We start from the raw sequence: 12,671 nt of genomic DNA on the forward strand, positions 1-12,671 counted from the left end.
ATTCTAAAATCTCTTTCCCCTCTTGACAATTTCTTACATAGATTCTGAATATTCATAATCTCACATACAGAAATAGTGATATTAAAATATTTTTAAGTAGAAGTTTGTATTAGTTATATGGTTATTTTGCTATATGTCAGTAATATATCCAAATACATCATTATTATCTTCAATGATATTTTCAAGTGGTCCAGGTACTCCTTCCAGCTCAAGAAAAATTTCAATTTTTCCTCAAATGAGAGTTCCTACACCACAGAATTTTTAAATTTTCATTGGCCACCTATATTTTTTTACTAGTTTTTTTTAAGATTTTATTTATTCATGAGAGACACAGAGAGAGACAGAGACATAGGCAGAGGGAGAAACAGGCTCCCTGGGAGAAGCCAGATGTGGGACTCGATCCCAGGACCCCAGGATCATTACCCAAGCCAAAGGCAGATGCTCAAAAACTGAGCCACTCAGGCTTCCCTGTAGACTAAATTTTCTTAAACTGTTTTCTAGGCCTGTCATATTCTCCTGTGTCATTGTAATTACGTATTGTATCCATGGTGGGACACACTGTTCTGGACAGCTTTTTTTAGTTGCTTTATATACTGCTCTTCACAGCCTCCAGAAATATGTGTAGTTTATCTGTAGTATTAACTGGTTTAGAACTTGTCTTTCGTTGTCATAGCTAATTACTTCTTTGCAATCCTTATTTTCTCTTTCATTATTTCTCAAAAATAGTGAGTATTAACTCATTTACAGAACAGGTCAGTCTTCAGTAATTATTTCAGGCATCACAGGTTCCATCTCCAGGTTGACTCTTTTTTCCCCCTTTGATGCTGCAATAGTTGTTCACAGAGCATGGAATTTTGAACATGCCTCATTGTTTTTGGAGGATAAAATCTTGAATTCTGCTATTTTCTTTTTTAGCTGGCACCTCTTTTCTTTCTTTCTTTCTTTCTTTCTTTCTTTCTTTCTTTCTTTCTTTCTTCTTTCTTTTCCTGATGCTATGGTGCTATTTCTTCCACTGCACCATCTTTCGGGAACATCATGTATCACCAAATACAATGATTTCTTTTTATAGTCATGCTTGATTTTTTCTTGTTAACCTCTTATGATGATCATTGCACAGTGTATTAAAATAGATGAACACATCATATTATAAGTATTTTTTAGTCTTTCAACAAGATCTGCCTGGTGCTTAACGTTTGGACACTAAATGATAATGGTCTATAAGATAATTCATGTTCATAGATCTCTACACATAGAATTTCCAGGTAAATTAGAGGCAATCTTTTCAACCTAGCAACTTTTCTTAGCTAGAGCTCAGTACGGCTACCATCCCTTGCCTTGATGCTGGCAGTTGGAGTGCTGATGTTAAGGGACATTCCTGAACCAGTTGGAGCTCAACCTTTAACCTTACGGATGGTGGAGCTTCAATCCCAAGCTATGTAGCCATGTAAGCAGGAAAGCTGAAGTGTCTTTTCTCACTGACTGTGTTTCCTCTTCATTCAAACTATAGAGAACAGTTGGAGTAACTATAAAATATAGACCCTGTTCTAGAGGTTAAAATGGGTGACTCCCATGGTTTGATTTGCTTTTAAATGGCTTATTTTGTCTTTCATAAAAAGATCTCCTGCCTCTTTCTCCAACAAGCAGAGAAAGTGACAAGTCTGCTCCAGATCACTGTGCCCTTCCACCTGCTCCTTCCCAAAGCAATGTAAGCTCCTTTGGCTGACATCTCTATTTCACAAGATGTTTTTTTTATACTTGCATAATTTAAAAATGTTAATCTCCATAATAAACAGCGTGGGAGCTGTACTGGAGTTTCCATCTCCCACTTAATAAATAATGAAATTTGAGAGATTAGGGACATTATACTCTGTCATCCTGCTCCTAGATTTTTTCAAAATTCATGGGGTCTGGGAAACCTGATACAAAGTCCTTGAGATGCACTGCAGCCACATCCTTTTCATCCCCACTCAACAAATGTCTGTTGAGTAATTTCTCTGTATGTGGCTCTGTCTAGGATATGTCTATGAACAACCAAGACAAAACTTCTTTCATCCAACGATGGAAGGAACACCCACCCCAAACAAGATTATTAAGTTAAATATATGATAGATAGTTAAAAGCGCTAGGGGAAAACATTAAGGAGGAAAGGGAGATGGGGAGGCGAGGTGCTGATGGTTCTGAGACATCACTCCAAGCCTTAAAGGGAGAAAGTGAGTTGTAGGCAAAGGGAACAGCAAGCTCAAGCCTTGAGACCAAGTGAGGGGGCCAGAGATAAGAACTCAGCCTCTACAGCACTTAAATCTCCCATGACTAATACTTTCCTCAAATCAAGAAAAAACATGACATAAGACAAAAGTAGATAATTCACATTTTCTTAAGATTTCCTGACCCTTATTGTACGTGAGATCACTGAGCTGTCTTAAGAACTCCTTAGCACACAGAGGGCCTTAAAACCTTGCTTTAACTTTTCCTGCAGTTATTCTAAAAGCAGCCATTTTAGGTCTACTTCTCCTAAATATGTAGTCCATAATAAAACACTTTTTGGATCTATTTGGGTTTTCTTAGCCCCCCCTCTCTACCCCCTGCTGTGATCTTAATTGCTTAGAGGTGACATCTCATTGACAGCTGCAAGGCTGCAGACCCCATGCCAATCTCACCAAAATGAAATCATTCAGCACCCCGAGGGGATCTTGGCCTTCTGGACTCTTCAGTTCTGGCTGAGAAATGCGTGCCCTACTTTGACAGTCTGAACCACAGGGGAAGAAGCTAACCAAAGGAGTTTCTATTGCTCTCCTTCCTCACCTCTGAAGTTGCCTTAGCACCACAAAGGGGCCTACAAACCCTTCCTCCTTACTTCTGAGCCGGCATATTCTGTGAGATCAAACAGCATGAAGGGCCAGGGGACTTAGAGTCACAGTAGAACAAGGTGGAGGTATACATTCGAAATTCAGCATGTAAATGAGCCAAATTGGATGAGCGGGATCCACAGCAAATTTGTGAGCTTACTTAACTTTAGGAAAATGCCAGTTCTAAGATCCAGCCAGTTGTTGCCATGTGACAATAAAGTCCAGTGTTGCCAAATCGGATTTTTAAAGAAAAGACAGAAATCCAAGTATTTGTATGATTTCCTGACATTTGAATGTTGGCAACTAGTAATTTTTAAAAAATGCAGAATGATCATTGATCCCTTCAGTCGCTGCCTATTTCATGGCATTCATGGCAGACTGAAATTCAAAAACTAGAGGTAGAGCAATGATAGGAAGTATTTTTTTAAAAAGATATCAAATAATTTCTAAATTGCACACCAACTCTGATAGTTGTGGTTACCCTAAGCATTGTGTTTAGGATTCAGAGGCTATTTCTAGGTCAGCAGAGAAAGCATTATCAGCGTTGAACGATGGTGTGCAACACATGTGTTTGCCATTCTTCAGGCAGACTCTCCTCGGGATGGTTATGATGATGGTAGGATAAATGTTTTCAGCTGTCCCTACTTCCTTAACTCTTCAATTTAGGTGTGTTTCTCTCAACTTCTCCAGAGCCTGGGAAAAAATGGAGTGCTGACTTTCAATAAACACAAGAGCCCTGCCAAACTATCAGGTGCCTTTGCTTATAATTCATGATGCACAAATCAAGCTAGCACATTCAGCACTAGAGCTGATGGAGGATGATCAATGTGATCTATCAGTAAAACACCTAAGATATAATTTATTCAGAGTTCTTGTGATGTAAAACTATCAGAGCAGAGTTTCACTCCTCTAGACTAATTGGGTGTCAGATCATTAAATATTTCAATCTGTGTTGATAGTCTAGCTGATTTTATTTTACCAAAATGAGTTGTTCTTTAGAATTAGAATGTGCATTAAAACAACAAAGTCCAAATATTTTTATTTTAAAGAGAAACAATAAAATCCAATACTGGAAAGCAACCCAAAGACAATTATTTTTAGCATTTTAATTCTTGACAGGGAGACCGAAATCAAAAAAGTAATTGAAAAATGTTATCCTCTATGAGGTAAGGCCATTTTAGTGTTTAAAAATATATTTTTAAACATACATCCATTTATTTTGAGCTCCAGAAGGAATTTCTTTATAGAAAAACAGCAGCAAACCTATCAGATAGGTTCTTATCTGTTAATTCACTCAGTTTTCCTTCTAATAAAACCTCTACCAAAATTCTATTCAAAATAAGGGAAGGTCCACAAATTCCATTTCCAGTAGTTACTAAACTCAGTACTGAAATAAACTCCCTGAGTAAATTGAGTAGGTGGTAATGGCCTCTATGATGAAGGAGTTTGATATAACAACTCCTCTTCCAAACCCCCAAATCTCTTTCCTATCAACATGCTGTCGAGGCCTGAAATTCATGGATCAGAATCTTTCTGACTATATTTTATTTTATTATTTTTTAAAGATTTTATTTATTTATTCATGAGAAACAGAGGCAGAGACAAAGGCAGAAGGAGAAGCAGGCTCCATGCAGGGAGCCCGATGTGGGACCCGATCCTGGATCTCCAGGATCATGCCCTGGGCTGAAGGCAGGCACTAAACCTCTGAGCCACCCAGGCTGCCCTGATTATATTCTAACAATTTCTTATTATCGTATCATTTAATCTGGAGTGTCAAAATTTTTAAATTACAGTATTTTTGAGGCATTAAGGAAAAATTTGCAGTTCTGTAGAAAACTATGCGTTGTCTGTAGCATACTCTTCCACTTACTTGATTCTGACTCTATGGGGAGATTTATCTCCAATTGTGTAAGCGGTAAGCAGCTGACAGCACTGCAAAATAATTCTTGTCTGTAGACATACAAGTAAACTCTGATGGAGGGATCCACCCTCCCACCTATGGAAAAAGTCTGTTTCCATTGATATATTCATCTCAACAGTCCTTATCTAGCAATGTATCTATTCTTTTGGATTCTTCTTTGAATTGCTTATAACATCTGTTTTTTCTTGATCCATGAGTTAAGTAAGATTTTTAACCCATGTTTATTTTATATTTGTATAAGAGTCATGATCTTCCTTATTTTTGAAAATTATCTTTTAGCAGTACTTACCTATTAGATCAATGTAATACAATCCCTATTAAGTAATATCAATATTTATTCACACTGATAAAAAAAAATTAAGCCTTCAACCCTAATGTGGGATTTTTTTTTTGTGATTTTCTTTATCCTATCAAAACTTCCATTGCAAAATTTTTCTCTAAAAAGTTTATTTTGCCACTGAGCAGATTTCCACTCTTTTTTATACGTAAAATCTTATTTCACTTCATGGTTTAGACAAAGTAAAAATATAAACAATTTGTGGGGAAAGAAACATTAAACAGATAATTATTGAGTATTGTTCTGTTCAGATCTTACTCATTGTTATAGGCTAGTTGTGGACTCTTCCCCTAACCAATAAATATGTTGAAGTTCCAATCTCCAGTACTTCAGAATGTAATCATATTTGAAGTATTTAAAGAAGTGATTCGGGGGCAGCCCTGGTGGCACAGTGGTTTAGCCCCGCCTGCGGCCCAGGGTGTGATCCTGGAAACCCAGGATCGAGTCCCACGTGGGGCTCCCTGCATGGAGCCTGCTTCTCCCTCTGCCTATGTCTCTGTGTCTCTCATGAATAAATAAATAAAATCTTTAAAAAAAAAAAAAAGAAGAAGAAGTGATTCAGTTAAATGAAGCCATCAGAGTGGGCCTGAATCCAGTATGACTAGCATCATCATCAAAAGAAGAAACACCAGGGGTACAATGCATGCACAGAGAGACAATCATACAAAGAGGCAGAAAGACAGTGGTCATCTGCAAGCCAAGGAGAGAGGCCTGGAATAGATCCTTTACTTATGGCCCTTAAAGGACTCCAACCCTGATGGTACCTTGATATGTATCTCTGGCCAGGACTGTGAAAAATACATTTCTATTGTTTAAGCCATCCAGTGTGTGGTATTTTGTTATGGTAGCCCCAGTACACTAACACATTCATATCTCGGACCAAAGGGTCTCATGTGTGACTCACTATTGAAGATCTCTTTTAAAGGCCCATCCAAGAACAAATTCACATCTATGGCATCCATCACCCCAGGCAAAGTTAGCCAGTCAAAGCTCATGCTCTAAGTCCGCAAAGAGTTTCTCTCGTGTAACATCAATGTTAACAGGATGACTGGGCCAGTGTCCCAAGTTCTCATGCCTAATTCTTCCTTTGGTAAACCTGCCTTCCAATTCAGCTTAACCTGCAGTCCCTCCAACATCAGCCCTGCTACCAGGGCAGCCTCTCACTCAGTTCAGTCCTGCCTTCAAGTGGGAAGAGCAATTCCAGATGATGGAGAAATCCATAGTGTGGTGAAAGCAGTGAGTTGCAGTGATGTAGCACTGAAACTGAAGGTAAAGACCATCAATTGACTAGCCACAGAAAATCAAAATTCCCCAGCATAAAGCAGAATTAGGGGTGAAGAGAAAGACCTAGAGCCAGAGACCAGAACACTTTCATGGATATGTGAGAATAACTTGAAGGTTGAGTGTGAATAGTCTGGATACAGCAAATGCAAGCAAAATTGGCAAGATGACAGCACTCTTGCTCTAAAGGTATTATAGTCATGAAGGAGATGTACAAGTAAGCAGGTAACTAAAATACACTTTTGATCTATACATGATCAGAGCATGCTAAGATAATTTATAAGAGATATGTGGATCCTGGTCTGGATCAGTGCAGAGCATAAAGAAAGGTAGCATTCAGGGACACCTGAGCAGCATTTATTCAGCATGATCCAGAGAGAAGCACCAAATGTGGCCAAGATGAACTTTCCAGTCACTGGAAAAGCATCTCTCTAAGTGGAGGAGAGATGATTGATCAGGCCTTGTCACAGACTAATGAAATCTTTCCTGGTGTTCACTAATCAATACTCTGATTATCATTTTATCTTTCTGAGTATCCTAATTCCAGCACAGGAACACCCCAGACAGAGAATGCACAAATTCCAGTAACTAGAATTAAATATCTCACACTGAATTACTTAAGTCTCTTGTGAGTAGATTTCCATGAATCATCTTGCTAGGCTTTTCAACTCAGAGAACATGACAATGCTGAGGGCCAGACTGGGTACCTTGCTAAATTCACCAAAGGTAATGTCTCCTATGAGCCTTCTTGACAGTCTTTCAGCATTCTCCTGGAAGGACCCTAACCTTCTCTATAGCCCCTTTGCAGCTTATAACAATGGGCATGGCAAGTATGAATTGAATGTCACAAATAAGCCCTGTGGAAACATAAAACTCATTTTATTTTTATGACTACACATTTTCTCTGACAAGCTCAGTACCAGAAAAAGTAAATTTGGTCCAATCAGAAATCTTAACCCAAACCAGTAAATTTCCCAGTTGCTTGTGATTTAAAATTGAGAACTTTCAGGTAAATATTCAATCAGATGTAATTATCATCAATGATCACTGTCCAGTTCCATGTTTCTCTGCCTATAATCATCCTCCTCGGCTATGAACTGCATGTCCGTGGCCCCTCAAAATTCATATGCTAAAATTCTAACCCCTAATGTTATAGTACTAGAAGGTGGGTCTTCGGTAGGCCATTAGGACATGAGGATGGAGCCCTCATGAATGGGATTAGTGCTCTTATAAAAGAGATCTTCCCCTTCACATTTCCCACCACCACCCCTGAGCTTCCTAGAACCTTACACCCCATGAGGACTCAGTGAGAAGATGGCCATTTATGATCAAGAAAGCAGGCCTTCGCCAGACACAGAACTGACCATGCAGGGACCCTGACTTCAGGCTTCCAGCTTCCATACTGTCAGACATAAATGTGTGTTGGAAGGCCTGAGTGGCTCAGAGTTTGAGCATCTGCCTTTGGCTCAGAGCATGATCCCAGGGTCCGGGATCAAGTCCCACATCAGGCTGCTTGCAGGGAGCCTGCTTCTTCCTCTGCCTATGTCTCTGCCTCTCTGTGTGTGTTTCTCATAAATAAATGAATAAACAAAATCTTTTTTAAAAAGAAAGAAAAACAAAAAGAAATGGGTGCTGATTGTGAGCTACCTGGTTTGTGGTATGTTGTTATAACAACCAAATGAACTGAGGTAGTCTTTATTCATCTAACTCTCAGGTCACCTGTGAGAGGCTCCTACTCATCACCCCTTTGGTTGTAAAACCCAAAATTAAGACCCAATATTACATGTTACATGTGATAAAATTAGGAGGGCCTCAAATAACCTAATCTACAAATTCTCCTCCCTACTCTGCTTCATGTATAAGGTCCCATAGCCGAAAACCCTCCTTATTAAGAGGACCAGGCACAGCTGCTTCTTATCCCTGAGCGGTGGGTAATTCTGTTCCCTGCCTGTCCCCAGAAGTATTCACGCCAATCACATTTTCCCATAGGAACCAGGGTCACCTCATCTTCTCGACACTATAAGGGCTGCCTCCCACCTGCCTCCCCACTATCTATTCTAGTCCCAGTTGAGTACATGTAAATAATTCACTACTGGCATTTCAGCTGCCAGTGTCAGGTGTCCCATGTTTGGTCATCCCTATAACTGTAAAGCAGGAATCCTCTCACCAACAGGATCAATAAGAGGGAATTAAGATACCCAACGGCAGCAGCAGCAGCAGCAGCCAGAGAGGAAAGGAGATTCAGTTTCATGACCTACTGCACTTGGTACCCGGACGTTTCTACAGCTATGTATCACTGCTGTATTCTTATTTCGTCTGTGCACTGACAGCGGTGTTTTATTACTCCTGCTTCCTTGGAATGGTCCTATAGATGGTCTACAGCAGCTTAGAAAGAAAGGGCTTGGGGCAGCTTCCTGGTTGGGTAATACCCAATGAGTGGGTCTACAGCACCAGCTTATCATATGAGGCCTTGTCTCACCTTGGAAGCCTCTTGTTGTAGCGTAGCTAGGTAGCCAGCGAAGACCTCAGCTACTTTCCCTAGCTGACTCCAAGTCTACAGGAAACCTCCAAATATCCCCAAGCTGAACTTGACTATAGAGAAAGCTGAAAGTGATCTCTGCTTTCTCTTGATTCACCTTGCTGTCTCATCAGGACCCTTCTTGCTCTAAAGGCAACAGAGGGCCTTGCAAATTCTGTTGCTCAGAAAACTCTAGAAATGGTATGTCAGTTCCTTACTTATTTGCCAGTTGCTGCAAACCTAAGAGCGATGATTTAGAGCATATTCCCTCTGTGTAGATGTGTGGGCAGATACATGTGCACTCAGATGCCTTTTTTTTTTCTCCTTTGCATTCCCTCCGGTAGCTTCCCTTCCCTTCAGAGCTTCCCAGTGAGTGGTGGTGTCAACAGCAGCCTGCGCTCACTTTCTTTATATCCTCTGCTCACATCCACCCTTTGCTGCAGTCTGATTCCAGTCCCTGAAACCCCTCTCTATAAAGTCACATTTATCTTCAGATTGTCAAATTCAGTAACAGTTCCCATCCTGGTCTCATTTGACCTCACTGTGGTATTCAACACTGCTGTCCATTCCATCCTTAAAACTCACCTTGGGGAACACTGGGTAGCTCAGTGGTTGAGCATCTGCATTCAGCTCAGGTCGTGATCCCGGGGTCCTGGGATTGAGTCCCACATCAGACTCCTCATAGGGAGCCTGCTTCTCCCTCTGCCTGTGTCTCTTCCTCTCTCTATGTGTCTCTCATGAATAAATAAATAAAATATTAAAGAAAAGAAACTCTCATCTTAGCATGAGTGACATCCCTTACCCACTCATCCACCTCCTTCTCTGACCATTTTTCAGTCTCTTGCTTACAGGATCTCCCTATGATGCCTCCATGATGCTACTGTTGCTGCTCAGAGCCTGACTCTTTGTTCTGTGCTCTTCCAGCCATATATAGCCTCCTGGGTGGCTGTGTTTAAGGCTCTGCTTTCCTTCAATGACCACTGATGACCCAATGCCTCTGACACCTTGTTTTCAGCTCAGACATCACTTCTGGGTTCTGGACCCCCAAAGGGGACCCCCAAAGGCTGCTCTATATTGGACATTTCTACCTGAGTGTTACCTACTCACTTCATACTCAACCTGAATTAAGATCTCTTATTCCACTGTATTCTCCTAGTTGAGGGCATAATCAGTTACCCAATAACTTAGTGTTTCAATCATTCTCGACTCTGTCACTTCTGTCCCCACCTCCTAAGAGACTGATTTTCCCTCCTACATATATGTTGGGCTCTCTTCAACTTCATTGCATTGCTGATTTCAGGACCTCATCATTTGTTTGCCTGATTATTGCTCTCTCGGCCTCTAGATTGCACAAGGCTTTCTTCTACCCAAGCTCCAGAGTGATTTTCTAAAATGGTCAATCTGTTCATGTCAGGTCACTTTCCTGCCTAAAACCCTTCAGTATCCCATGACTTCCGGGATGAAGATCAAATTCCTTAGCCTAGCACCTGAGGCCCGTCATGATCCAACGACAGAGAGGTTAATACTCCAGCATCATACTTCACTTACTAGAGGTGAGAATACAGACAAGTTACTTAACCTTCCTATGCCTCAGATTCTTCCATGAGAAGAAATCTTATGTAATAAGATTATTGCGAGGATTGAGTGAGAGGAGGCATGTGAAGTACTTATGGCAGTGCCTAGCATATAATAAGCAACTTATTTTTAATAGATGTTATTACTACCATATTTCTAAACTTTTTCTTCCCTTTTCTTTGGCCATACTGGTCTACTTGACATTTGTGGAAATAGCTAGTGATTTTATTCTTTTCGCTTTCCTACCACATTGCTTCCTTTGCTTGTAATGCCTTTCTCCCATTCTTTATCTAGCTAACACACACTCAGTTCGGAAACTCTTCTCATTTCACTATTTCCAGGAAGAGTTCCTTAACATTTCCACTTCAGTCTAATTTAGCTTTCCCTGTGCTTTCATAGCCCTTTATAGATACCTTTATCCCAGCACTTAATACTCTGCATTAGACTATGATTATTAATGATAAGATTCAACATTCTGTCTGTGGTTCCAAGAATAAGATTTGATGCTGCTGAATTAGGGGTTCAGGAAATGGTTGTTGGGTGAATTAAAAAAAATGAATCATTTCATTTCATCAGGTGCTCAGAGACACCAGGCCAACTTTGCTTCCAAAAAAAAATCTTCAAAATTATTCTTATCTCATTCCATTCTCTATTAAAAATCCCAATTTCTCAGCTGTGCTATTAGCTCACTGTCAATGGTGAAACTGAGCTAGTCACCTGATAATTATAGTTCAATATATATCTAAAGGATATCTGTATTTTCAAATGAAGCACTTGTTAAGACATTGAATGTTTACTCATGAGACCTAAAGAAATATAGCGGTAGGAGGGGTGTAGCATGACTAGGTGGGGAAGACAAGTTGCTAAGATTTCTTTGCAATCTTCAAGTAACATTAAGTGGGTATCCAGCATCTATAGGTAAGGAAAACTGAGAGCTATGCTATGCAGGATTAAGCTAGGAAAGCATCAATAAACTTTATAATTAAGCTAGTTGCCGAGATACTTAAGCAATATCAGTAATAAAAAAGTTACATGACCATATAAAGGGATAAAATCTTGATATATGCTATAGCATGTTAAGTGAAAGAAGCCAGATACAAAAAGTCATATATTATATAATTCTTTTTATATGAAATGTCCAGAATAGGCAAATCCACAAATATAGAAAGTAGAGTAATGGTTGCCAGGAGCCAGAAAAATAGGAAGTGACTTCTAATGAGTGCAGGTTTCTTTTTGGGCTAATAAAAATGTAGTGGTGATGAGGGCACAACCTTGTGAATATACTAAAAGCCACTGAATTGTACCACTTTGGATGGGTCAATTCATGGCATGTGAATTATATTGTAATAAAAATGTATACAAAAAAAAGTGATTCACCAAAAATTATTACCAACAGGAAAAAAAACCAGTGAGGGTTATTTATTGTTGCTATTAGAAGGTCCACAAATAAAATCACATTTCTAAATATGAAGGATAATGTAGCCAGCCATTTTAATAGCTTATATAAAGCATTTTTACATTTCTTTTCCTCCAGTTTCCCAGAAGTCTTCTGCTGTATTGTAACCATTCATTCACAGACTCTAAAAGCTATAATTGTCATTGGTGTTTTTATTTCTGCTCTAAATTTCAATTTTCTTTAAATAATTTCTCTTAGTTTATAATCCTCAATTTAGCTCATTCAATAAAAATAAAAACCTGCACTATTTTAAGTTAAATTCAAATGTTCCTTTTGACCATTAGGTAAACTTTTAAGATAGACATTTTAACTACTCACTCTAATGCCATGATACACTGTAATTAATAACATTTTATATTTTTTTTATTTTCACAGTGACATAACATTATTATTGCTCACTGTAAATGTCAATTGTAGCAAGGCATAAATTGAAACATTCTTTAGGTAACAGAAAAGATATAATGATGCTTTGCTGGTATTCTCCAACCACTTAGATGATGCAAAGTTGAGCAATTACTGAATAAATGTTTTTAAATTGTCCACTATGTAAAACTATGGCTCTCAACCTTTTTGTGCCTGAGGGGCTACTTTGAAAGCCAGCTATTTTAAGCAACACGTTTGAAGAGATTAAACGTACCATGCAAGTTAGCAGTAATCATTCTGCAGTATATTATCCCAGAATATAACATCCCATAGTACTATGAAAGTATACAGTCATTATCACCTCATACCTGTTA

The sequence above is a fragment of the Vulpes vulpes genome, chromosome 9, assembly GCF_048418805.1.
Source record: "Vulpes vulpes isolate BD-2025 chromosome 9, VulVul3, whole genome shotgun sequence".
In the NCBI taxonomy this organism is placed as follows: domain Eukaryota; kingdom Metazoa; phylum Chordata; class Mammalia; order Carnivora; family Canidae; genus Vulpes; species Vulpes vulpes.